General features: G+C 43.0%; 1 protein-coding gene across 12 annotated transcripts in view; it reads right to left on the reverse strand.

Moving 5' to 3' along the window:
- The window catches only part of SH3KBP1 (SH3 domain containing kinase binding protein 1), a 382,152-nt gene that overhangs the window by 186,506 nt on the left and 170,318 nt on the right, over window positions 1-25,328 (reverse strand). The window lies entirely within an intron of this gene.

The raw sequence follows: 25,328 nt of genomic DNA on the forward strand, positions 1-25,328 counted from the left end.
TCTCCCAAAATTAGATTTTATAAGAGAGGCTTCCTAGGCATGCAGGCAAATTAAGCTGACTGGTCTCAAAGATGCTCTCTGGGACATGGCTAGAGGCACGGCAGCCCTGGTCTCTTAGAAAAGGCAGTAGAAAGCAGAGCAATGCTTCTTGGTCTTTTAAAAGCTGCTGGGTCAGAAAGGCATGGACATGAGAAACCGATCCACTGGCGCAGAAGGCAGAAACCCCACCCTGAAGCACTGGAGCACAGTGTTGCCTTAAACGGTTTTCCATGGATGGGGCTTTAGATTTGCTGCTGCTGATTTTTTAATGAAAGCTGATGTGATGTGGTAGAGAAAAAAGAATGGTCTGCTTCTAATGCTAGCAAGGCACTGGGGAATTCTTCCCAAATGTGCAAAGGAAAAGATAAAGTATCCTGGCCTTTTTCTTACTAATCATCACCCTTTCAACGTGCTCAAACTCTGGCCTGATAAGCAAAGGCCAATTCAATTTCAGCCTGCTCTTGATAACATTTCAAATGCACCCAAGGGGGTTGACAAATCTACTTCTGTCCTCTTCCTTGTCTGCAGGGGATCCATGAATAGGATCCCTGGCTGCTTACACACAACCAAGCCAGGCAAATCAACATGGCAGCCAGGATCACACTTCACTCGACCAGAGGACACTCAAAAGCTACAGCATCTCACTCACCCAGTGTGGGCCACATGGAACCCCCTGGCTGACAGCTGATTCAAGTTCAGATGCAACTGTCCACGGAACATTCACACCACAATTGTGCATTGTGGGGAGGATAAGCATTCTGCGGGATGGAGACCGCAGAAGGTATGTATATCAGGGAGACAGAGACCTGCAGCGACGCTGGCCCAAGCCGAGAAGAGGAGGATAGGATCCAGGAAGTAAAACCGTACTGCTCAGAAGTCTGCTGCCCACGGCTGACTGTCTCACACCACTCCTTCATGTCACCACATAGCCCAGAAACCAAAGGCATGGAGGACTTCAAAGAAACCCATTTGCAAATGTTAGATTTATTTCTGGATCCTGCCTATGGGGATCCTTTCTCTTTTCTAATCTTTTCCCTGAGAAAGAAGTGCCTGCGGCGCAGGTGACATCGCACAAAGGGGAAGGTCTCCACGCTGCATCTGATGTACCCCCTGATCGATATATTTCAAAGCCAATGGCCTGGTTCCCCCTGTTCTGTTTTGCTTTGCCTCTGTCTCACTAAGGAAGAACACAGGTAAACACAGGGAAGAGGGCAGTTCAGAATCAATATGCCTTCTCATCACACCTTTGGCGACACACACACTCTCCACTCCTGTGTGCAAAGTCACAAGCCACCAGCTCTTGACAAGAACAACTGCAGAGCTCTCAGGCCACCGCCAAGTGAGCACCAAGGCACTGACAGCAGGCTCAGTAGTATGATCCGACCCCCAACCCCTCTCCCGCCTGCCCCAGGAGAGCCTGGCTCTCCCTGGAAAGAGGGCCCACTGCGACTTGCTTCCAGAAGGCAGCGGTCAGGAGGAGAGAGAATTCCAGAGTGAAGAACACCATCACGTTCCATGGCTTCTGACATGACAGAAAGCAAACCACGTACCCGGTGCCGTAAAGGATACAGATTTCTCCTTCTAGCAAACAAAGTCTAGGTGACAAGGTGATCTTAGCACCTGTCTTCTCTCCCCTGTGATTCCGCTGACCCTATATATACCCCGTAAGCAGGGCTGTGGAACGTCGGGCCCACAGGCCACGTAAGGCCTGCAAATCATTCCGCCAGGCACTGCCAGGCAACCACAGACGAGACTCCAAATTCAATAAATCTACAGCAAGCTAGTTTTTAAGTTCACCATTTTGTATGGCCCACAAATGATGTTATAAATATCCATACAGTCCTTGGCAGAAAAGAAGGTTCCCCACCCCTGCTGTGATGAAGTTCTATAAATCTTGAGGAGCTTTCATTTTCTAGGTGTTAGGCTAAAAGTAAGCTCTGCAGACACAAATGTGAACATGAAACAAGTAAAATGACAGATGTCTGAAGACCGAGACCAACAACCAACCAAGTCACCCAAGTCCTGACCAAGCTAACTTAAACCACACATCTGAAGGTTTGGTGTTAACTGGCGCCGTAAGACTTAGTTATATGTAGGTTCATATCTTCAAAAAGGAGTAGGGAACCCGACACTGTGCAAGTGATATTCTTAGATAAGATAAACCCAATAGATTGGGGACCTGGAACAGAATAATCGCTCCTCTCTAACCAAATCTCTGCCCTGGTCTTCCATAAAGGCCTTCCTGGTGTCAGAAAGAACAATCCATCCACTGCTATCTCTGCCAGGCTAGGGAGTACTTTTTAAATGCCTCTAAGATGATTTCTCAAGGGGCAAGCATTGTGGCGCAATGCGTTCAGACGCCAGGTGGGATGCTCTCATTCCAGGGGTGCCTGGGTTCAAGTTTCCGTTCTGCTTCCGATTCCAGCTTCCTGCTAAAGCTCCTGGAAGGCGGCAGATGATAGCCCAAGTAGTTGGAGTCATGCCACCCGCGCGGGAGACCCAAATAGAGTTCCTGGCTCCCGGCTTCAGCCTGGCCCAGGCTTGGCTGCTGTAGCAAGTTGTGGAGTAAACCCATAGATGGAAGACCTCTCCTTCTCCCTCTTTAGCACTGACTTCAAATAAATAAAACTTCAGCCAGAAGAGCCAGAACAAGCAAGCATTTCGCCAATGAGGAAACCCAAGCTCTGTGACTAGTAAGTGGCAGTATTTCCCTGGTCTCAGTATTTCCTTGGGCTCACTCTCCAGTGTGGGATGAAACAAGTCAGTTTGCCTCTTGTTCCCAATTCTTCTCAATGTGTACTTAACTAGTTCGTGCAACACCACGTACCATCAAGTTAGGTCTGTGCCATGGCTCTCTCATTACGAACAGCTCCCAGCCTCTGGCATTGTAGCTTCTCTAGGCCTCACCTCTGGCTTATCACTGACTTGAACTTGTTTGCCTCTTCTACCCGATGTACCACCCAGTTCAAGGGGGATGCTGGGGCCGGTGCCGCAGCTCACTAGGCTAATCCTCTGCCTGCGGCGCCCGCACCCCGGGTTCTAGCCCTGGTTGGGGCGCTGGTTCTAGTCCCAGTTGCTCCTCTTCCAGTCCAGCTCTCTGCTGTGGCCCGGGAGGGCAGTGGAGGATGGCCCAAGTGCTTGGGCCCTGCACCCCATGGGAGACTAGGAGGAAGCACCTGGCTCCTGGCTTCGGATCGGTGCAGTGTGCCAGCCATAGCGGCCATTTGGGCGGGTGAACCAACAGAAGGAAGACCTTTCTCTGTCTCTAATTCTGCCTGTCAAAAAAAAAAAAAAGGTTGGGGGGATGCTGGAAGCTAGGAGAAACTGCTTTTCAGTTACATACATCCATCTTAAACTGAAAGAAGTTTAAAGATGGCATTTGTGATATTTTTCCTCTCTTGGCATTTTACTGATGTTTACTAGTGAGCTTTGCAGCTTCCTCAAAGAGGCAGGTGGATGACAATTCCATCTCCTTTCAATAGCAGGCATAAACTGGAAGGAAAAAAATAGGAATTGCCTACACCTGGGGTTTAGAATTCCTTGGAGCTACTACCTTTATATGCCCAGATGAACTGGGCATGGAGCTCTTGATGTGAACTCCAGTTTTAATGCATTTTGTTGGGATTCTTTTTATATGGAATAAATTGAATCTTGAAAATTTTTCTTTACAAAATTAAATACATTTGCTGATATATAAGTCTATGCTAGAACTTAGAAACAGGAGAGATACATGTTTTTCCTCATTTATGACAATGCGAATGCCCCTGTCTTGTGTCACTGTGTGTGTTTTCCAGGCAGGATCACTTAACTCCTAACACAAAACTGAAAAAAGTATGAGGCACAAGTTTTATCCACATAAAAATGTGTATGTACACATTGTTTACCGAAAAATTAGGACTAAAGTAGACTTCTCAAGGCATGCTTGATGTGTCTCTACTGTATAGCTACATGGTATGCTGCCATGAACTACACATGCTTAAGCACATGTTCATTGTGGATACATAGGCACTCACATAAAGCAAGGCAGCTACACCCTCAACTCTCACAGCCACCTCCCACTTATGACCCGCTCTGCCTAATGAAGTAGCAGCTAACATTTATTGAGTACTTACTATGTACCCAAAACTACTCCGCACTTCACATGTATCACCCCCATTTAATGCTCACCTTGAACATCCAGGGAAAATCAACGATCCCCTTTTTTATAGACAAGCAGATGAAGGGGGCACACAGAATCAAGGGTTTTGCCAGAGATCGGATAACTAGTAAGCCCAGGCCCAAGATTTTAATACAGCACTAGAGATGCTGCCTCCCCATCTGGTTCTTCCTAGGAAGAATTCTCAGGCTGAGGTCTTCTGTAGAAAGGACTCAATGGGCTAACATAGTACATGGTTCAAAGGTGAAACCAGGAAACGAGAACCACAGATCAAGCCTGTTTTAAGCCTCAGTTTCAAGGAAAGAAAGCTGGCTAGATTGGGGAGGCAATGTGACACATGTACCTCCTCTGAAAAGGAAACAGCAGAAACTGAAAGGGATGCCATGAACCAGTCCTAGCAACAAGACACATCGATATTTCAGAGCCTTCAACCTTGGCTCTTACAGCATGAGAAACCTGAACTGGCCAATTTCTTCAATCACCACAAAAAATACAACAGGTAGTATAGGGGATGGAAAAAGTCTTTGGGTCAACTGAAAACCTGAAACACTCACAGTCTGTTCACTTTTCTTTATACTCCACATCCTCTATGAGAATTTAAAACTATAAGGGTTTAAATCTTGTGATCTTTTCAAGGAACAAATTAATCAAATGAATCCTTACCACATCCCTAGGGAACATGGCATTATCCCGAAATCATACTGCATACAACATCCTTTCATGATAAACATGTTAAGCAAATTGGGTTATAGAAGGAATATTCCTCAACACAATCAAGGCAATTTAGGACAGACTCATGGCCAGCATCCTATTGAATGGGGAGAAGTTGGAAGCATTCCCACTGAGATCTGGTACCAGACAAGGATGCCCACTCATACCCTTGCTATTCAATACAGTCCTGAAAGTTTTAGCCAGAGCCATTAGGCAAGAAAAAGAAATCAAAGGGATACAAATTGGGAAGGAAGAACTCAAACTATCCCTGTTTTCAGATGACATAATTCTATATATAGGGCATCCAAAAGACTCTACTAAGAGACTACTGGAACTCATAGAAGAGTTTGGTAAAGTAGCAGGATATAAAATCAACACACAAAAATCAGCAGCCTTTGTATACACAGACACTGCCATGGCTGAGAAAGAACTTCTAAGATCAATCCCATTCACAATAGCTACCAAAAAAAAATACCTTGGAATAAATTTAACCAAGGATGTGAAAGATCTCTATGATGAAAATTATAAAACATTAAAGAAAGAAATAGAAGATACAAAAAAGGAAAAAAATCTTCATATCCCCAATATCATCAAAATGTCCATACTACTGAAAGCAATTTTCAGATTCACTGTGATAGCTATCAAAATAACAAGGATATTCTTCTCAGATATAGAAAATATGATGCTGAAATTCATATGGAAACACAGGAGACCCCGAATAGCTAAAGCAATCTTATACAACAGAAACAAAGCCAGAGGCATTACAATACCGGATTTCAAGATATACTACAAGGCAGCTATAATCAAAACAGCTTGGTACTGGTATGAAAATAGATGGGCAGACCAATGGAACAGAATAGAAACGCCAGAAATCAATCCAAGCAACTACAAGAAACTTCTCTTTGACAAAGGAGCTAAAACCAATCCCTGGAGCAAGGACAGTCTCTTCAACAACTGGTGCTGGGAAAATTGGATTTCCACATGTAGAAGTATGAAGCAGGACCCCTACCTTGCACCTTACGCAAAAATCCACTCAACATATATTAAAGAGCAAAATCTACAACCTGATACATCAAATTATTAAAGAATATTGGGGAAACCCTGCAAGACACTTGCATAGGTAAAGAGTTCTTGGGAAAGCCCCCAGAGGCATAGGCAATCAAAACCAAAATTGACAAATGAGGTTACATCATACATTTTCCACATTACAAAACAAACACTCAGCAAAGTGAAGAGGCAACTGACAGAATGGAAGAAATTATTTACAAACTATGTAACTGATAAAGGATGAATAACCAGAATATATAAAGAGCTCAAGAAACTTGACAAAAACAAAACAAACAACCCAGTAAAGAAAAGGGCAAAGGACTTAAACAGCCATTTTTCAAAAGAAGAAATCCAAATGGCCAACACACTCATGAAAAAATGCTCAGGATCAGGGGCTGGCACTGTGGCGCAGTGAGTTAATGCTCTAGCCTGAAGCGCTGGCATCCCCTATGGGTGCCGGTTCAAGACCCAGCTGCTCCACTTCTGATCCAGCTCTCTGCTATGGCCTGGGAAAGCAGAAGATGGCCCAAGTCCTTGATCCCCTGCACCCACGTGGGAGACCTGGAAGAAGCTCCTGGCTTCGGATTGGCACAGCTCCGACCATTGCAGCCAATTGGGGAGTGAACCAATGGATGGAAGACCTCTCTCTCTCTCTGCCTCTCCTCTGTGTAACCCTGACTTTCAAATAAATAAATATTTTAAAAAATGCTCAGGATCACTAGCTGTCAGGGAAATGCAAATCAAAAACCACAATGAGGTTTCACCTCACTCCCGTTAGAATGCCTTTCATAGAGAAATCAACTAACAACAGACGCTAGAGAGGATGTGAGGGAAAGGGTACCCTAATCCACTGTTGGCAGGAATGTAAACTGGTGCAGCCACTGTGAAAGTATGTGGACAGCATGGAGATACCTCAGAAATCTGAATATAGACCTACCATATGACCCAGCCATCCACTCCTGAGAATTTATCCAAGGGAAATGAAATCAGCAAATAAAAGAATTATCTGCACCTCCATGTTTACTGCAGCTCAATTCACAATAGCTAAGATGTGGAATCAACTCCAATGTCCATCAACTGAAGACTGGATAAAGATATTATGGGATATGTACACCATGGACTACTACACAATGGTTTAAAAAAATGAAATCCATTCATTTGCAACAAAATAGATGAAACTGGAAAATATCATACTTAGTGAAATAAGCCAGTCCCAAAAGGACAAATACCATATGTCCTTGCCGATCTGTGATCACTAATAGAGCAACTAAAAGGAAATCTGTAGAAGTGAAATTGACAATTTGAGAAGCAATGACTGAACAGCTCTCAGCCCTTGTCTCGACTATTGAGGAACATAGTTCTCTTTTTTTTTTTTTTTAAGTAAACTGTTAGTTGAACTCTACTTAACATAGAGTTAATCATATGTGTATGAAATTAATTGAAAATAGATCTCAGTAAAAAAAAAATAAGAATGGGAATAGGAGAGGGAGGAGGAAGAGGAATGAGAGTGGGTGGGAGGGCGGGTAGGGTGAGAAGAATCACTGTGTTCCTACAGTTATAATTATGAAATGTACGAAGTTTGTATTCCTTAAATAAAAGGTTTCTGGGGGAAGAAAAACATAATAAAACAGCATCCCCATTCCAAAAAAAAAAAAAAAAAACTAATGGCATTATCCCAAAATCATATTTCAAGAGAAAAGCCACTGATAAAAGCCAAAGAGGAAAATCAGAATTCCCAGTGTCCAGTGTTACTTCTGGTATTTTCTCCTGGGATAACCTGGAGAGCAACTATGCCAGAATACTGAAGTACTGGCCCAATGCTCTGAACGCGCTCTCTGGGGCTGAGTGGGGGCGGGGACCCTACACTGAAACCTGTCTCCCCGCAGGGCAATGTTCATGAAAAGTCTTCACCTCAGGAACGGATCAGCACCACCAACTCCAGGTGATAGAAGAACGCCTTGTGGGAGTGAGAGGTCTCCTCTTGGAGAGAGCAGGTCGCATTCCTGGCAGCAGAATGAAGTCTCCTGGGGAACGTTTATAAAACAACTGATGCCTTCTGCAATGGCAGTCCCCAAGGAACTCAGTCCGCATAGAAAAATGGCTCCTTCCAGGGCTGGGGCAAATAAGGTGAGAGTAAAATACCTTGTGCCAAAATTCATTAAGTACACTAACCCTTCACAGGGTAATGTCAAAAGGACACAAGAACCAGTTTGACAGGGCTGCCACTGGCCAAATTTGGGACACTAATAGCACACACTATATTATAATGTATATTCATTCCAAAAAAAATTCATGATTCCTTCCTGATATGTTCAAGAAGGAAATAGATGGATGAAATTAGATAGACAGTTAAGCGATGAGAAGTGAATGCTTTCTTTTACAAAAGAATTGTAAGGAATAAATACAGAAATGATGGAAATACACAATTACCATTTTAGAACCATCACAGGGATAGCTGATTCCAGCAAAGATCAATTGTTGCTAAAATTACAAGGTGAAAGCTTAATGGGGACTAGGGTACTTGCAGAATCTCAATGCACCTTCCCACAGATGATGATTAATTACAGGACATACTACAGGGCAGTTGTTATCAAAAGAGCATGGTACTGGTACAGGAACAGATGGATAGACCAATGGAACAGAACAGAAATAACAGAAATCAATCCAAACATATACAGCCAACTTATATTTGATCAAGAGTCTAAAACCAATTCCTGGAGTAAGGACAGTCTATTCAACACATTGTGCTGGGAAAACTGGATTTCCATGTGCAGAAGCATGAAACAAGACCCCTACCTTACACGTTACACAAAAATTCACTCAACATGGATTAAGGATCTAAATCTATGACCCGACACCATCAAATTATTAGAGAACATTGGAGAAACCCTGCAAGATATAGGCACAGGCAAAGACTTCTTGGAAAAGACCCCAGAAGCACAGGCAGTCAAAGCCAATATTAACAATCGGGATTACATCAAATTGAGAAGTTTCTGTACCGCAAAAGAAACAGTCAGGAGTAGGCCGGCGCCGCGGCTCACTAGGCTAATCCTCCGCCTAGCGGCGCCGGCACCCCGGGTTCTAGTCCCGGTTGGGGTGCCAGATTCTGTCCCGGTTGCCCCTCTTCCAGGCCAGCTCTCTGCTGTGGCCCGGGAGTGCAGTGGAGGATGGCCCAAGTGCTTGGGCCCTGCACCCCATGGGAGACCAGGATAAGCACCTGGCTCCTGGCTCCTGGTTCCTGCCATCGGATCAGCGCGGTGCGCCAGCCGCAGCGCGCCGGCCGCAGCGCGCCGGCCGCAGTGGCCATTGGAGGGTGAACCAACGGCAAAGGAAGACCTTTCTCTCTGTCTCTCTCTCTCACTGTCCACTCTGCCTGTAAAAAAAAAAAAAGTCAGGAGAGTGAAGAGGCAACCGACAGAATGGGAAAAAATATTTGCAAAGTATGCAACAGATAAAGGGTTGATAACCAGAATCTACAAAGAGATCAAGAAACTCCACAACATCAAAACAAGCAACCCACTTAACAGATGGGCCAAGGACCTCAATAGACATTTTTCAAAAGAGGAAATCCAAATGGCCAACAGGCACAATAAAAAATGTTCAGGATCACTAGCCATCAGGGAAATGCAAATCAAAACCACAACAAGATTTCACCTCACCCCAGTTAGAATGGCTCACATTCAGAATTCTACCAACAATAGATGCTGGCGAGGATGTGGGGGAAAAGGGACACTAACTCACTGTTGGTGGGAATGCAAACTGGTAAAGCCACTATGGAAGTCAGTCTGGAGATTCCTCAGAAACCTGAATATAGCCCTACCATACAACCCAGCCATCTTACTCCCTGGAATTTACCCAAAGGAAATTAAATTGGCAAATAAAAGAGCTGTCTGCACCTTAATGTTTATTGCAGCTCACTTCACAATACTAAGACATGGAATCAACCTAAATGCCCATCAACAGAAGACTGGATAAAGAAACTATGGGATATGTACTCTATAGAATACTATACAGCAGTAAAAAAAAAATGAAATCCGGTCATTTGAAACCAAATGGAGGAACCTGGAAAACATCATGCTGAGTGAAATGAGCCAGTCCCAAAAGGACAAATATCATATGTTCTCCCTGATCAGTGACAACTGAGTACCTAAAAGGAAACCTGTTGAAGTGAAATGGACACTATGAGAAACAATGTCTTGATCAGCCCGTGTCCTGACTATAGAGGAACAACTTACTTTTTATTCCTTTTAGTCTGTCCTTAATGTGTTGTACTATGCAAATTAATGGTTAAAGTACTACCCAAACAACACTCTATACTTTCTGTGTCTTTGTGGGTGCAGTCTCTTGAAATCTTTACTTAGTATATACTAAGTTGATCTTCTGTATATAAAGATAATTGAAAATGAATCGTGATGAAGAATGGGATGGGAGAGGGAGTGGGAGACGGGATGGTTGTGGGTGGGAGGGAGGTTTTTTTGGGAAAAGCCACTATAATTCAAAATTTGGAAATTTATACTTATTAAATAAAAGTTTTTATAAAAAATGGAAAATGGTTCCCTTAGAATGGACAAAACTGGCAGACCACAGCTTTACCCAAGTGATCAGAGTTCATTCTGTCAGTCATGGGACAGAAAAGGACTGAACATCACCTCCAGAATGCAAGAGGTCTCCAGAAAATTCATGCAAAATGACTATTAGGAAAACTACACAGGGATTCTCAATTTTTTCACAGCAAAGTAAACATGTTTTAATTCCATTTTCCACGAATGTTTTGATCCCTTTACACCTGCCACAACCATTTACCTAAATCTAAGCATGAGGAAACAATCATGCAAATCCAAAATGAGGGACTTAACCTGTTTTTTCTTTTTTTTTTTTTTGTCAATATCAGAAAAAATTTTAAAGACATTTATTTGAAAGGCAGAGTTCCAGAGAGAGAGGGAGAGACAGAAGGAGAGAAAGAGAGAGAGGTCTTCCATCTGTTGGTTCACTCCCCAAATGATCACAACAGCTGGGGCTGGGCCAGGTAGAAGCCAGGAGTCAGGAGCTTCATCCTGGTCTCCCATATGGGTACAGGGGCCCAAGGACCTGAGCCCCCTTCCGCTGCTTTCCCAGGCATACCAGCAGGGAGCTGGATCAGAAGCAGAGCAGCTGAGACTCGAACCAGCACCCACATGGGATGCTAGCACTGCAGACTGCAGCTTAACCTAGTACACCACAATGCCGGCCCCACAAAAATTTTTTTAAAAAAAGCTAGAGAACTGTTGTAGAATTTAAGAGTAAGATATATGACAATCAAATCCAATACATAATCTTTAATTGGACTCTGGAATTTTTAAAGGCTCTAAAGGACATCATTGGGAAATATAAATATGGGCTAATACTAACTAACAACATTATATTAATGTTACATTTCCTGAGTATGTTAACTCTATTGCAGTTACGCAGCACAATGTCCTCCTTATTAGGAGCCACAATTGAAGTATGTAGAGATGATGTGTCCTGACATTTGTAACCTACTGTCAACTTAAAAAAAAGACTGTGTGCAGAGACAAAAAGCAAATGTGGCAAAATGCTACACTTAGTGTTCATTGCAGTAGCAGTATAATTTTTCTGCACATTTGAAAATTTTCTGAAAAAAAAATGTAAGGGGATGAAGGAGGAACTATCAATGCCTGGGCCCCACCACTAGAGATTCTGATATCACTGATCGAGGGTGCAGCGTGGGCATCTGGATTTGAAAAGCTCCTCGAGTGATCCCAACAAGCAGTGAAGGTCAAGAGACATCTAGACAGATCTGTTTTCCCAAGAACAGCATGGGGCCAAAAATAAATGGGTCTGTTCCAAGACCATATAATTTTAGGTCCTACATTTAGTACCTTTTCCCACAAGGGAGAGAAGTGAGACGTCTAAATAGTTGACAATTATGATCGTAATATATAAGCCAGGTGACTGCTGCTGTGCTGGGGTTTTATTTCGCAGCCCTGGGAACAGCTGCACCAAGCAGTTCTGAGCTCTGATAATGTGTTCCTGGGGGTGGGCAAGAGAGTGGAGAAGACAGAAGTCTGCTATGATTCACAAGCAAATGCCGCTGGGGAGGAGGGGGTGCAGCAACTTCCCGTGTTGCTGAGCTGGTTCAAGTTGTTATTCTTGAGCTAGAAACATCAGTGTATGCAAGAGGCCAGGCTTCCTATCTCAGGATGGAAATACCATACAAACTGAACTTACCAATGGAGAAAAGCAGCACATTTTACCTGGGACTACCCAGCCGACTCTAGGTGTAAGGGAAGAGAAGGTGTGACCTTGTATTGTACCCTTCCCTGGAAATGTTTCTCTCAACATCTTGTTTCAAACCAATGCAACTTTAAGGAAGAGGAAAAAACTTCAGAAGCCAATGGTATTTAAAAACAAACAAACAAAACTAACAAATAACACCAGGCCAGACCACTTGGGTTTTTCCTTCCAAATCCCTGTTGACAGTTGCTCGACTGTTGAGGTGGAAATGCACAGTATTTAACAGCGCGGTGTGGTCCCTGGAGATGAGCTTCCTTGATTCTCACAGGGACGTGCATAATCAACAACTTTGCATGGCAGAAAGAAGACAGGAAATCCATTTGCCTGCTACTTCAAAGGCAGAGTTCATCTGAAAAGCTGTTACACTCATAGCTATATCAGGGCTCATTTTCTCCCAAGTCTCACCAGAATACAGTGGAATAATGTAGAATCAGGAAGGAACCATTTATTGGGCCTTCTGAGCCATGAGGGATCGTCAAGGAGAGAAGTAAACTCAAAAGTCACATAAGGGAAATCAACTTTGTCTTGTTGAGGATGCGGGAAAGGAATATCAAGGGCATGACACATGCCAGGACCTGCGCTTGGCTCGTTCTGGGCCTTCGCTCAAGACCTCATGTCAACCCTGTGGGTTTTAGAGCACTGGCCCCACCTTCATGGATGAGCACAGAATGCTCGGGAAACCTGTCCAAGGCACATGGATTAAACAAGTTGTGATCTTCAGTCTGCTTCTTCTACTGACATAAGACAGTACCAGAAAGGCAGACTGGGAATGAGTATCCAGGGGACTCAAGATGCAAACAAAGCATGAGGACTTTATTTAATGGGCAGAGAGAAACCAGAGGTTTCTGAATAGGCAAATATGGAACCAGATATGAAGATGACCTAGGGAAAAATACCAGGTGTCAGGGTACACAGAATGATGTGGTAGGAGGTGCCTGGAAGCTCCTTCTGCCCAAGACAGATAACAAAAGACAGCAAAAGCCTGAAAAACACAGCAGGAAGAATCACATAGTCAGTGAAAGAGAGACCAATACACAGACAGGAACCCAGACACACTCAGTACCATGTTCAGTGGATGTGCCTGTTGCCTCTTTTGGAGCCAATGGCTCCTCTTCATTGTCCTTGATCCTCTATCTAGCTCAGTGTCTGTTCAAGTAGACACTCAATGCATTTTTGACAAATGTATGGATGAGAACTAATGAATACCTATCACACATCCAGTCTGTAGGTCATGGTTTTAGGAATATAAACTCCCATCAGAAGGGCACTGGAAAAGGAAAGGAAGGGTGGAGGGAAATCAGAGGTAATGCCTCAACCTGGTGTTAACAGTGTTCCTACTGATTAAAAGTCAATGCCATACTGAATTGTTGATGCTATAGGGATGGAAAGACAGTGAACCCTGTAGGGTTGTCCATGTGATGAAGGTGTCTCATTTTCCATCTGTAATATATGCTGAGATATCTGTAACTTTAAACCACACTGATACATTCCTAACTGCTTTCCTCTTGCAAACTTAGTTCACTGGCAATTACACATACTAAATGGTAGAGCAGGCCTATATATGACCAAAACATTATGTGCATTGTATATATATTGTATATATATATATGTATATTGTATATATTTTTTGACAGGCAGAGTTAGACAGTGAGAGAGAGGGAGAGAGTTATAGACAGTGAGAGAGAGACAGAGAGAAAGATCTTCCTTCCGTTGGTTCACTCCCCTAATGGCCACTACGGCCAGCACTGCACTGATCCGAAGCCAGGAGCCAGGTACTTCCTCCCGGTCTCCCATGGGGGTGCAGGGGCCCAAGCACTTGGGCCATCCTCCACTGCCCTTCCGGGCCACAGCAGAGAGCTGGACTGGAAGAGGAGCAACCGGGACTAGTACCCAGGGTGCCAGCGCCGCAGGCAGAGGATTAGTGTACATTGGATTCTATGTTTGGTCTTCTTAAAAGACAGAAAAGCTTTGTTTTCAATAGGCAAACATATGTAGAATAAGGTTCAGGGAGTGGGCTGGCACTGTGGTGTAGCAGGTAAAGCTACCACCTGCAGTGCTGGAATCCCATATGGGCACAAGTTCACGTCCTGGCTGCTCCACTTCCAATCCAGCTCCCTGCACCTGAGAAAGCAGTGGAAGATGGTCCAAGTGCTTGGGCCCCTGCACCCAGGCCAGAGACCTGCAAGAAGCTCCTGTCTCCTGCCTTCAGATCAGCCCAGCTCTGGTCATTGTGGCCATTTGGGGAGTGAACCTGCGGATGGAAGATATCGATATCGATATTGATCTCTCTCTCTCCCTCCCTCCCTCCCTTTCAAATAAATAAATCTTTTAAAAATAAGAAGGTTCAGGGAAGCATTGCTTCTGATAGAAAATGCATATATGCACAGAAATCTATATATGAAACACGCTGAATGCTCACTAAGAAGGGAAGGGGTACATGAATGGCGTTACATCCAAGTAGCCATTAAATACATCAAGCAGCTCCAGCTATAGTAATGTGAAAAGATGTCCATAACACATTAAAAGATCAAATCACCTAATATGGGTAACATGATCCCAATTTTATATATGCACACACATTCCCTAACTGGAAATACCATTGACTATTTTACTATTTTACTTGGTGATTAGGAAATTTATTCCTAATCACCAAGAACTGAGCGCAGAGTATGCACTCAACAAATGTTTATTAATAAATGAACCCATTCAATATTCAACTAATATGAGAGCCTAACACAATTAAATGAACCAGAGAAAGAATGAGTGTGCACACAAACACACTGTGTAAGCACGGAGAACGGAGGGCGGAGCCAAGATGGCAGAATAGTGAGGGCGCGCACCCATAGTCCGGGAAAAGATAGTTTAATAAAAGTGGAGTTATTGTAGCCTCAGGAAAAGGCTCAGGGAAAAATTGCAGAGGAAACTCTTCCGGATCTAGTGGATGTGACATGGAGGACCTACGGGGAGAGCAAGGTCGCCCACCGCGTGGAAGCCCAGCCGCAGAGTCTGTGCGCCAGCACTGGAAGGGGAGGCGAGACAAAAACCTCAGTAACCCGAGACATTGGTGGGGAAAGGCAGAAAGAGCCTGCAGAGAACGAGGCCTGAAACCCCACTGGGGAAAGTTCACCAGGCTGGCTGGAGGAGAGAAAAAAATCGAATAAATAAGGGGAACTGGCACGGACATTAGCCTCTCTCTCCACTCACCTTACAAAGCTGAGCAAGACAAAGAGCAGGCGCCATTTTACATATGTAAAGCGGCGCCTGCCATTAGCCAAGCAGAAAAACCTGACTCTGGTGGGGAGAAATAACAGGAGGTTAGGACCTAGTGAAAGTGTGGAGCTAATGAATTGAGACTGTGAAAATGGGGGGGGGGGAGAACTCACAGAGTACACAAACTCGGTAACCTTGGCAACCCGGTGAGAGACTGCTGAGAAATTTAAGACCACACTGAGGGCTGCATAAACTCTTTGTGTGGCCCCAGGGGTAGAGCAGAAGAATACTCACAGGGGCCAGATTTCATACATCAACTACCCTCAATTCCACTCAGCTGTGTGGAATTACTTCCCAACTGAATCAGAGAGAGAGAGAGAGAGAGAGAACGAACAATCTGGGTGAGTCACCTTTGGCACACCCTTAACCCTGAAGAACCAAACAGAGCTCTCTGGCCACACCCATCACAGCCTCTAAGGATCCATCAAAAGCAGAGTCCACTTGATCTAGAGTTATAGTATAATGAGAAAAAGCACCACAGTGAAGAAACCAAAGAATATCTCCACAATGTCAAAGAAATGCAGAAACCGAGGTAACAACAAGGAAGACACTATGATGCCCCCAAATGAAAAAGACACCCCAATTCAAGATTATGAAGATGATAAGATAGAAGAAATGCAAGAAGCAGAACTCAAAAAATTGATAAGAACATTAAGAAGTTCTCAAAAACAAATTCTTGAACTACAGAAATCCTTAATGGACAAGATAGAAAATCTCTCTCGCGAAAATGAAATATTGAGGAATCAAAATGAAATGCAACAACTAGTAGAACATGAAACTGTGATAGTGATGAGAAATCATAATGAAATGAAGAATTCAATAGATCAAATGACAAACACATTAGAGAGCCTTAAAAACAGAAGGGGTGAAGCAGAAGAGAGAATATCGGACTTAGAAGACAGAGAACAGGTGTGGGGAGCAACTGAGACTAGACTAAGTTACTGGAATTAAGACTTATTCTATGCATCTGATCTCCCACAATATGGCACTTAGAGAGACCAAACAACTTCTACGTAGCTGCCTCATCAGTTTGATAAGCTGCAGGAGCTGATCCTGCTCCTGATTGGAGGAGAGCAGCGTGCTCGGTGTGTGGGCAGCAGAGTTGGGATTGGTGGAAGAGGACTATAAAGGAGGAGAGAGACAACATGCACCAGGAACATCTGAGGGAAAACATCTGAGGAACATCTGAGCAACCCCTGAGAGAGCCGGCTGGCGGGGTGCCGCTCCTCCGCGGAAGCGGGGAAAGTGGTGGGGGAGTGGGGGAATGGGGGGGTGGGGGGGTGCCGCCCCTCCGCAGAGGCGGGGGGCCGTCAGCTAACCCGGGATGGCGTCGTTCCTCCGCGAGTGAGGGAATGAACGGCAGCTAACCCGGGAAGGGCCGAGCAGAAAGAACAGCGCAGGTTCCGGTATTGTTCCTCCGCAAATGGGGGAGCGACAAACAGAAAAGGATACAGTCAAATCAAAGAAAAGAAGAGGAAATTAGAAATCTAAAAAATATCGTTAGGAAACTATTAAAAAAACCAACATTCGGGTTCTAAGAATTCCTGAAGGCATGCAGAGGGAGAAAGGATTAGAAGGCCTTTTTAGTGAGATACTAGCAGAAAATTTCTCAGGTTTGGAGAAGGACAGAGACATCCTAGTACAGGAAGCTCATAAAACCCCTAATAAACATGACCAAAAGAGATCCTCACCACGACACATTGTAATTAAACTCACCACAGTGAAACATAAAGAAAAGATTCTAAAATGTGCAAGAGAGAAACGTCAGATTACTCTGAGGATCTCCAATTAGACTCACAGCTGACTTCTCATCAGAAACCCTACAAGCTAGGAGAGAATGGTGAGATACAGCCCAGGTACTAAGAGAAAAAAAACTGTCAGCCCAGAATATTATATCCTGCAAAGCTCTCATTTGTGAATGAAGGTGAAATAAAGACCTTTCACAGCAAACAGAAATTTAAAGAATTTGTTGCCACTCGTCCAGCCCTGCAAAAGATGCTTGAAGATGTGTTACACACAGAAACACGGTCATCAATATGAAAGAAGGTAAAGGAAGGAAACCTCACAGCAAAAGATCACAGGGAATTCAAAGCATATATTAGAAAATATCTTTGGCAAATGGCAGGGCAAAGTTACCACTTATCAAAGTCACATTGAACATTAATGGCCTGAACTGTCCAGTTAAAAGACACTGATTGGCTGACTGGCTTAAGGAACAAAACCCATCTATTTGCTGCTTACAAGAAACACATCTTTCCAGCAAAGATGCATACAGACTGAAAGTGAAAGGCTGGAAAAAGATATACCATGCCAACAGAAATGAAAAAAGAGCGGGCGTAGCCATCTTAATATCGGACAACATAAACTTTACCACAAAAACCGTTAAGAGAGACAAAGAGGGGCACTACATAATGATTAAGGGATCAATTCAACAGGAAGATATAACAATTATCAATGTATATGCACCTAACTACAGGGCACCTGTTTATTTAAAAGATTTGTTAAGGGACTTAAAGGGAGACTTAGACCACAACACAATACTACTGGGGAACTTCAATACTCCACTCCCAGAAATAGACAGATCAACAGGACAGAAGATCAACAAGGAGACAGTAGATTTAAACGACACTATAGCCCAAATGGATCTAACAGATATCTACAGAACTTTTCATCCTACACAGAAAGCATTTACATTCTTCTCAGCAGTACATGGAACCTTCTCTAGGATTGACCACATACTAGGCCATAAAGCAAGTCTCAGCAAATTCAAAAGAATTAGAATCATACCATGCAGCTTCTCAGACCATAAAGGAATGAAGTTGGAAATTAGCAAATCAGGGATCCCTAGAGCATATGCAAACACATGAAGATTGAACAACATGCGCCTGAATGAACAATGGGTCATAGAAGAAATCAAAAGAGAAATCAAAAATTTTCTGGAAGTAAATGAGGATAACAGCACAACATGCCAAAACTTATGGGATACAGCAAAAGCAGTGTTAAGAGGAAAGTTTATATCAATAGGTGCCTACATCAAGAAATTGGAAAGGCACCAAATAGATGAGCTTTCAATTCACCTCAAAAGGATCTAGAAAATCTGCAGCAAACCAGACCCAAATCTAGTAGGAGAAGAGAAATAATTAAAATGAGAGAAGAAATCAACAAGATTGAATCCAAAAAAGCATTACAAAAAATCAGCCAAACAAGGAGCTGGTTTTTTGAAAAAATAAACAAAATTGACACACCATTGGCCCAACTAACTAAAAAAAGAAAAGACCCAAATCAATGAAATCAGAGATGAAAAAGGAAATGTAACAACAGACACCACAGAAATAAAAAGAATCATCAGAAATTACTACAAGGACTTGTATGCCAGCAAGCAGGGAAACCTATCAGAAATGGATAGATTCCTGGACACATGCAATCTACCTAAATTGAACCAGGAAGACATAGAAAACCTAAACAGACCCATAACTGAGACAGAAATTGAAACAGTAATAAAGGCCCTCCAAACAAAGAAAAGTCCAGGACCAGATGGATTCACTGCTGAATTCTACCAGACATTTAAAGAAGAACTAACTCCAATTCTTCTCCAACTATTCAGAACAATTGAAAAAGAGGGAATCCTCCCAAATTCTTTCTATGAAGCCAGCATCACCTTAATTCCTAAGCCGGAAAAAGATGCAGCGTTGAAAGAGAATTACAGACCAATATCCCTGATGAACATAGATGCAAAAATCCTCAATAAAATTCTGGCCAATAGAATGCAACACCACATCAGAAAGATCATCCACCCAGACCAAGTGGGATTTATCCCTGGCATGCAGGGATGGTTCAATGTTCGCAAAACAATCAATGTGATACACCACATCAACAGACTGCAGAAGAAAAACCATATGATTATCTCAATAGACGCAGAGAAAGCATTTGATAAAATACAACACCCGTTCATGATGAAAACTCTAAGCAAACTGGATATGGAAGGAATATTCCTCAATACAATCAAAGCAATTTATGAAAAACCCACGGCCAACATCCTATTGAAAGGGGAAAAGTTGGAAGCATTTCCACTGAGATCTGGTACCAGACAGGGATGCCCACTCTCACCACTGCTATTCAATATAGTTCTCGAAGTTTTAGCCAGAGCTATTAGGCAAGAAAAAGAAATTAAAGGGATACAAATTGGGAAGGAAGAACTCAAACTATCCCTCTTTGCAGATGATATGATTCTTTATTTAGGGGACCCAAAGAACTCTACTAAGAGACTATTGGAACTCATAGAAGAGTTTGGCAAAGTAGCAGGATAGAAAATCAATACACAAAAATCAACAGCCTTTGTATACATAGGCAATGCCATGGCTGAGGAAGAACTTCTAAGATCAATCCCATTCACAATAGCCATAAAAACAATCAAATACCTTGGAATAAACTTAACCAAGGACGTTAAAGATCTCTACGATGAAAATTACAAAACCTTAAAGAAAGAAATAGAAGAGGATACCAAAAAATGGAAAAATCTTCCATGCTCATGGATTGGAAGAATCAATATCATCAAAATGTCCATTCTCCCAAAAGCAATTTATACATTCAATGCAATACCAATCAAGATACCGAAGACCTTCTTCTCAGATCTGGAAAAAATTATGCAGAAATTCATATGCAGGCACAGGAGACCTCGAATAGCTAAAGCAATCTTGTACAACAAAAACAAAGCCGGAGGCATCACAATACCAGATTTCAGGACATACTACAGGGCAGTTGTTATCAAAACAGCATGGTACTGGTACAGAAACAGATGGATAGACCAATGGAACAGAACAGAAATAACAGAAATCAATCCAAACATATACAGCCAACTTATATTTGATCAAGGATCCAAAACCAATCCCTGGAGTAAGGACAGTCTATTCAATAAATGGTGCTGGGAAAACTGGATTTTCACGTGCAGAATCATGAAGCAAGACCCCTACCTTTCACCTTACACAAAAATTCACTCAACATGGATTAAGGATCTCAATCTATGACCTGACACCATCAAATTATTAGAGAACATTGGAGAAACCCTGCAAGATATAGGCACAGGCAAAGACTTCTTGGAAAAGACCCCAGAAGCACAGGCAGTCAAAGCCAATATTAACAATCGGGATTACATCAAATTGAGAAGTTTCTGTACTGCAAAAGAAACAGGAGAGTGAAGAGGCAACCGACAGAATGGGAAAAAATATTTGCAAAGTATGCAACAGATAAAGGGTTAATAACCAGAATCTACAAAGAAATCAAGAAACTCCACAACATCAAAACAAGCAACCCACTTAACAGATGGGCCAAGGACCTCAATAGACATTTTTCAAAAGAGGAAATCCAAATGGCCAACAGACACATGAAAAAATGTTCAGGATCACTAGCCATCAGGGAAATGCAAATCAAAACCACAACAAGATTTCACCTCACCCCAGTTAGAATGGCTCACATTCAGAATTCTACCAACAATAGATGCTGGCAAGGATGTGGGGAAAAGGGGACACTAACTCACTGTTGGTGGGAATGCAAACTGGTAAAGCCACTATGGAAGTCAGTCTGGAGATTCCTCAGAAACCTGAATATAGCCCTACCATTCAACCCAGCCATACCACTCCTTGGAATTTACCAAAAGGAAATTAAATTGGCAAATAAAAGAGCTGTCTGCACCTTAATGTTTATTGCAGCTCACTTCACAATACTAAGACCTGGAACCAACCCAAATGCCCATCAACAGTAGACTGGATAAAGAAATTATAGGACATGTACTCTATAGAATACTATACATCAATAGAAAACAATGAAACCTGGTCATTTGCAACAAGATGGAGGAATCTGGAAAACATTATGCTGAGTGAATTAAGCCAGTCCCAAAGGGACAAATATCATATGCTCTCTCTGGTCAGCGACAACTAATTGAGCACCAAAGGGGAAACCTGTTGAAGTGAAATGGACACTATGAGAAACAGTGACTTGATCAGCTCTTGTCCTGACTGTTGATGTACAGTGTAATACTTTATCCATTTTAGTGGTTTTTTTTTTTTTGTTCTAGCACTATTGGTTGAACTCTGTAATTAACACATAATTATTCTTAGGTGTTTAAATTGTAACTGAAAAATGATCCCTGTTAAATTTAAGAGTGGGAATAAGAGCGGGAGGAGATGTACAATTTGGGACATGCTCAATCGGACTTGCCCCAAGTGGTGGAGTTAGAAACGTGCCAGGGGATTCCAATACAATCCCATCAAGGTGGCATGCACCAGTGTCATCCCACTAGTCCAAGTGATCAATTTCAGTTCACAATTGATCACACTGATAGGTCTAAGAGTCAAAGGGATCACACAAACAAGACTAGTGTCTGCTAATACTAACTGATAGAATCAAAAAGGGAGAGAACGATCCAACATGGGAAGCGGGATACACAGCAGACTCATAGAATGGCAGATATCCTAAACAGCACTCTGGCCTCAGAATCAGCCCTTAAGGCATTCGGATCTGACTGAAGAGCCCATGAGAGTATTTTAGGCATGGAAAGCCAAGACACTCTGGGGGGGAAAAAAAAAAAACACCACCTAAATGAAAGATCTCTGGGAGTGAGATCCCAGTGGAAAGAACAGGGCCATCAAAGAAGGAGGTACCTTTCTCTGAAGGGAGGAGAGACCTTCCACTTTGACTATGACCCTGTTGGAATAAGATCGAAGTTGGCGAACCCAAAAGGCTTCCATAGCCTTGGCACCTCATGACTAGAGCCTAGGGAGATTACTGACGCCATAAACAAGAGTGTCAAATTGTTAAGTCAACAACAGGAGTCACTGTGTATTTACTTCTCATGTGGGTTCTGTCCTTAATGTGTTGTCCAATGTGAAGTAATGCTATCACTAGTACTGAAACAGTATTTTTACACTTTGTGTTTCTGTGTGGGTGCAAACTGATGAAATCTTTACTTTATATTGAATCGATCTTCTGTATATAAAGATAATTGAAAATGAATTTTGATGTGAATGGAATGGGAGAGGTAGTGGGAGATGGGAGGGGTACGAGTGGGAGGGAAATTATGGGGGGGGAGCCAATGTAATCCATAAACTGTACTTTGGAAATTTATATTTACTAAATAAAAAAAAAAGCATGGAGAATGGTACAGACACCTACATTCCAAAGTCACCATGGTGCTTATGGGGAGGTGGACTGGGGGAAGCACAAAGAGACTCATTTAAATGCTTCTGCACATCAATTTGTTTTCACAAAGAGCACATAACACACTGTAATAGTTTTTTTTTAAAACTTCACAGCTGCCTATTAAACTAATTATCTTGCATTATGAAACAAGTCCTCATGATTATGCCTGGATGATAGTAATGGTAAAGCTAATTCTATTCCACAAGTAATACCAGTTCCATCAGCCAGGAAGGTGCTTTTCACAGGCTGAATGCCACGGGGGCTCTGACCTCCTAATGACAAGTGGCTGGGGTTAGTCCATGTCAACAGCAGAAATCTGAGCCCAGAGAAAGGGCTCCATACCTGTGGCCCACGATAGTCATTTTCCTGATCAGACACTGTTCCAGAACCCCGAGGAAGCCACAACATCTCACAAGGCAGCAATCTGAGTTTATTCTCCCCGGCCTGACTTCCTGAGCCCACACAGCCCAGGTGGGCATCTTTTTTCAGAGGGAGCAGCCCCATGTCTGTCTGTTCAGCTTGCTTGCTCACTTGCTTACTCACTCTTAGGAGTATACCCACACAGTCACACACACACAGAGCCACGGGGGCCCCTTGTCTAGCACTTCTCTTGCCCCACTGTATCTCCATTATTTCCGGATGCCCACTTGTGTTCATCTCTGCACCTTCAAACCTGGCACCTATCAGTTGTTCCATGCACAACTTTTGCAACAAACCCAGCTCATTTACCAACACCCACACGGGACTCAGCACAGTTATGATGAAGCCATTACTTTATAAGCACACACTCAATCAACAGGTGGGGCCAAGTGCTACAAATCTACAAAAAGACGCAAGTCCCTGAGCCCATTCCTCCTCAGACCTAGAAACTTCTAGATCTAATTCTTGCTGTTTAAAGAAGCCACTGGAAACAGTCTGCAAGTTGGTCAATTAACATGTAACCAAAACACCAAGTTCCTACTGCCAGCACAGTACGGAAAGGGGTCGTCCTTTCTCATTTAGTATGCCAAATTGCTCTAAAGAGCAGCAGCATGTGGATATTTTTAACATTAACACTGTCGTCTGCTATTTGTGTACAAGCCACATCTGTAACTTTGGTGCCATATGCATGAAGAGCTCAATATCCTACACCCTGACCACCTTACAAAAATGGCACGTGAATTAGCCATCTGAAGGGACGCATGAGCCCTGATTTCACTAATCGTGGATACTTGCTCCACACTGAAAGCATTAAAACACATTAAGGGAACCTTAATCTCAACACTGAAGAGACACAGCACCCAGTGGGCCTGGCAGCACAACCACTGTGGAGTGCTTTGCCTTGGTTTCCCCAGGGATAAAATCAGAATACTTGGGACAGGCCTACTTTACAGGAGACTCACTTCCACTGGACTTCCTCCCTTTCTTCCAGTTGGCTTCATGTTCCTGATTCTGTTAAAAAGCAGCACTGTTAATTATTTATACTAGCTCACCCAATTTTCTTTTTGCCGGGCCTTCCCTGCTCAGAGTGAGATAAAAGAATCACACTGGAAAACACCATCAGTGACGCTGCCACGCATCCTCTGCTCTTCCCTTTGCTTGGGTTGGTCCCAGCCATTGGTTTGGGCCTGCGGCAAGCCCCTAGATCCAAACGATCTAACCCACAGCAGGTGATAGAGGTGACAAGTTGCCAAGGTGTCCCTGGCCTGACTTCCCCAGGCCAGGTAGCTAGCTCTCTAGGGGACAGAGTCTGGGTTTTCCAAGGAGAAAATCCAATACATAAAGCACATTGCTCTTCCCTGCTTTAGCAAGGCTGAGTGGCGAAATGCCCAAAAGAACACAACATATTTATAGAGTTTTGTTTGATCTACTTTTATATGCTCCATGCAGAGTCATTCAAGTGAAATGAGAATACAGAATTTCAAAGGAAAAATTGAAGATTCTAAATATAAGTTATTTGTTGAGCATAAACAAGATTTCTCCCTTCTAGCCAACATACTCCCTCTAACACAGCTATTTTTAAAGGCATCCTCAAACTTCGCTGCTGACAAATGGATATATCAGACCCCTAACTTTAAGAGTTAAGGGGGAAGTGAGAAGGGAGGGAACAGGATGAGGAGGTGAGGAAAATGAGAGGAGAGAATGAGAGGGAGTAGGGAAAGCAGGTGCGGAGGGAAGGAGGAAGGAGAGAGGGTGAGGAAAGGAACACAGACATTTTAGGGACTGTTACAGGGACCTAGAAAACCCTAAAGACCATCATTTGGAGTCCCTCTCTCTTGCCTACTCTTAAAGAACTCTTGGGAAAATATACCGACCATAAAGAAATCTAGAGTTTCCCAGTTTTTAACATCAGTTCCAAAAAATGGCCACTGCACTAGGAGATTCACAGAATGACCGAAAATTCCACATTTCTTCTTTTGGGGGAAAGAGAAATCTCAGTTACAGTCACTCAAAATAGTTTTTAATTTTGACTCATTTCTAACATGGTTTCCCTTTTTATCTGCATCAGAATAGATAGGGGGGAAGCATAGGTATTTATAAACTTTCCTGATAGAAATGGGAATTTATATCCCCAGAATCCATTCTTCAAGATCTAAAAGGTTAAACCTCTTAAGCACAGGTCCTTAACTGTGGTCTG

Source organism: Oryctolagus cuniculus, chromosome X (genome assembly GCF_964237555.1).
Source record: "Oryctolagus cuniculus chromosome X, mOryCun1.1, whole genome shotgun sequence".
NCBI lineage: Eukaryota > Metazoa > Chordata > Mammalia > Lagomorpha > Leporidae > Oryctolagus > Oryctolagus cuniculus.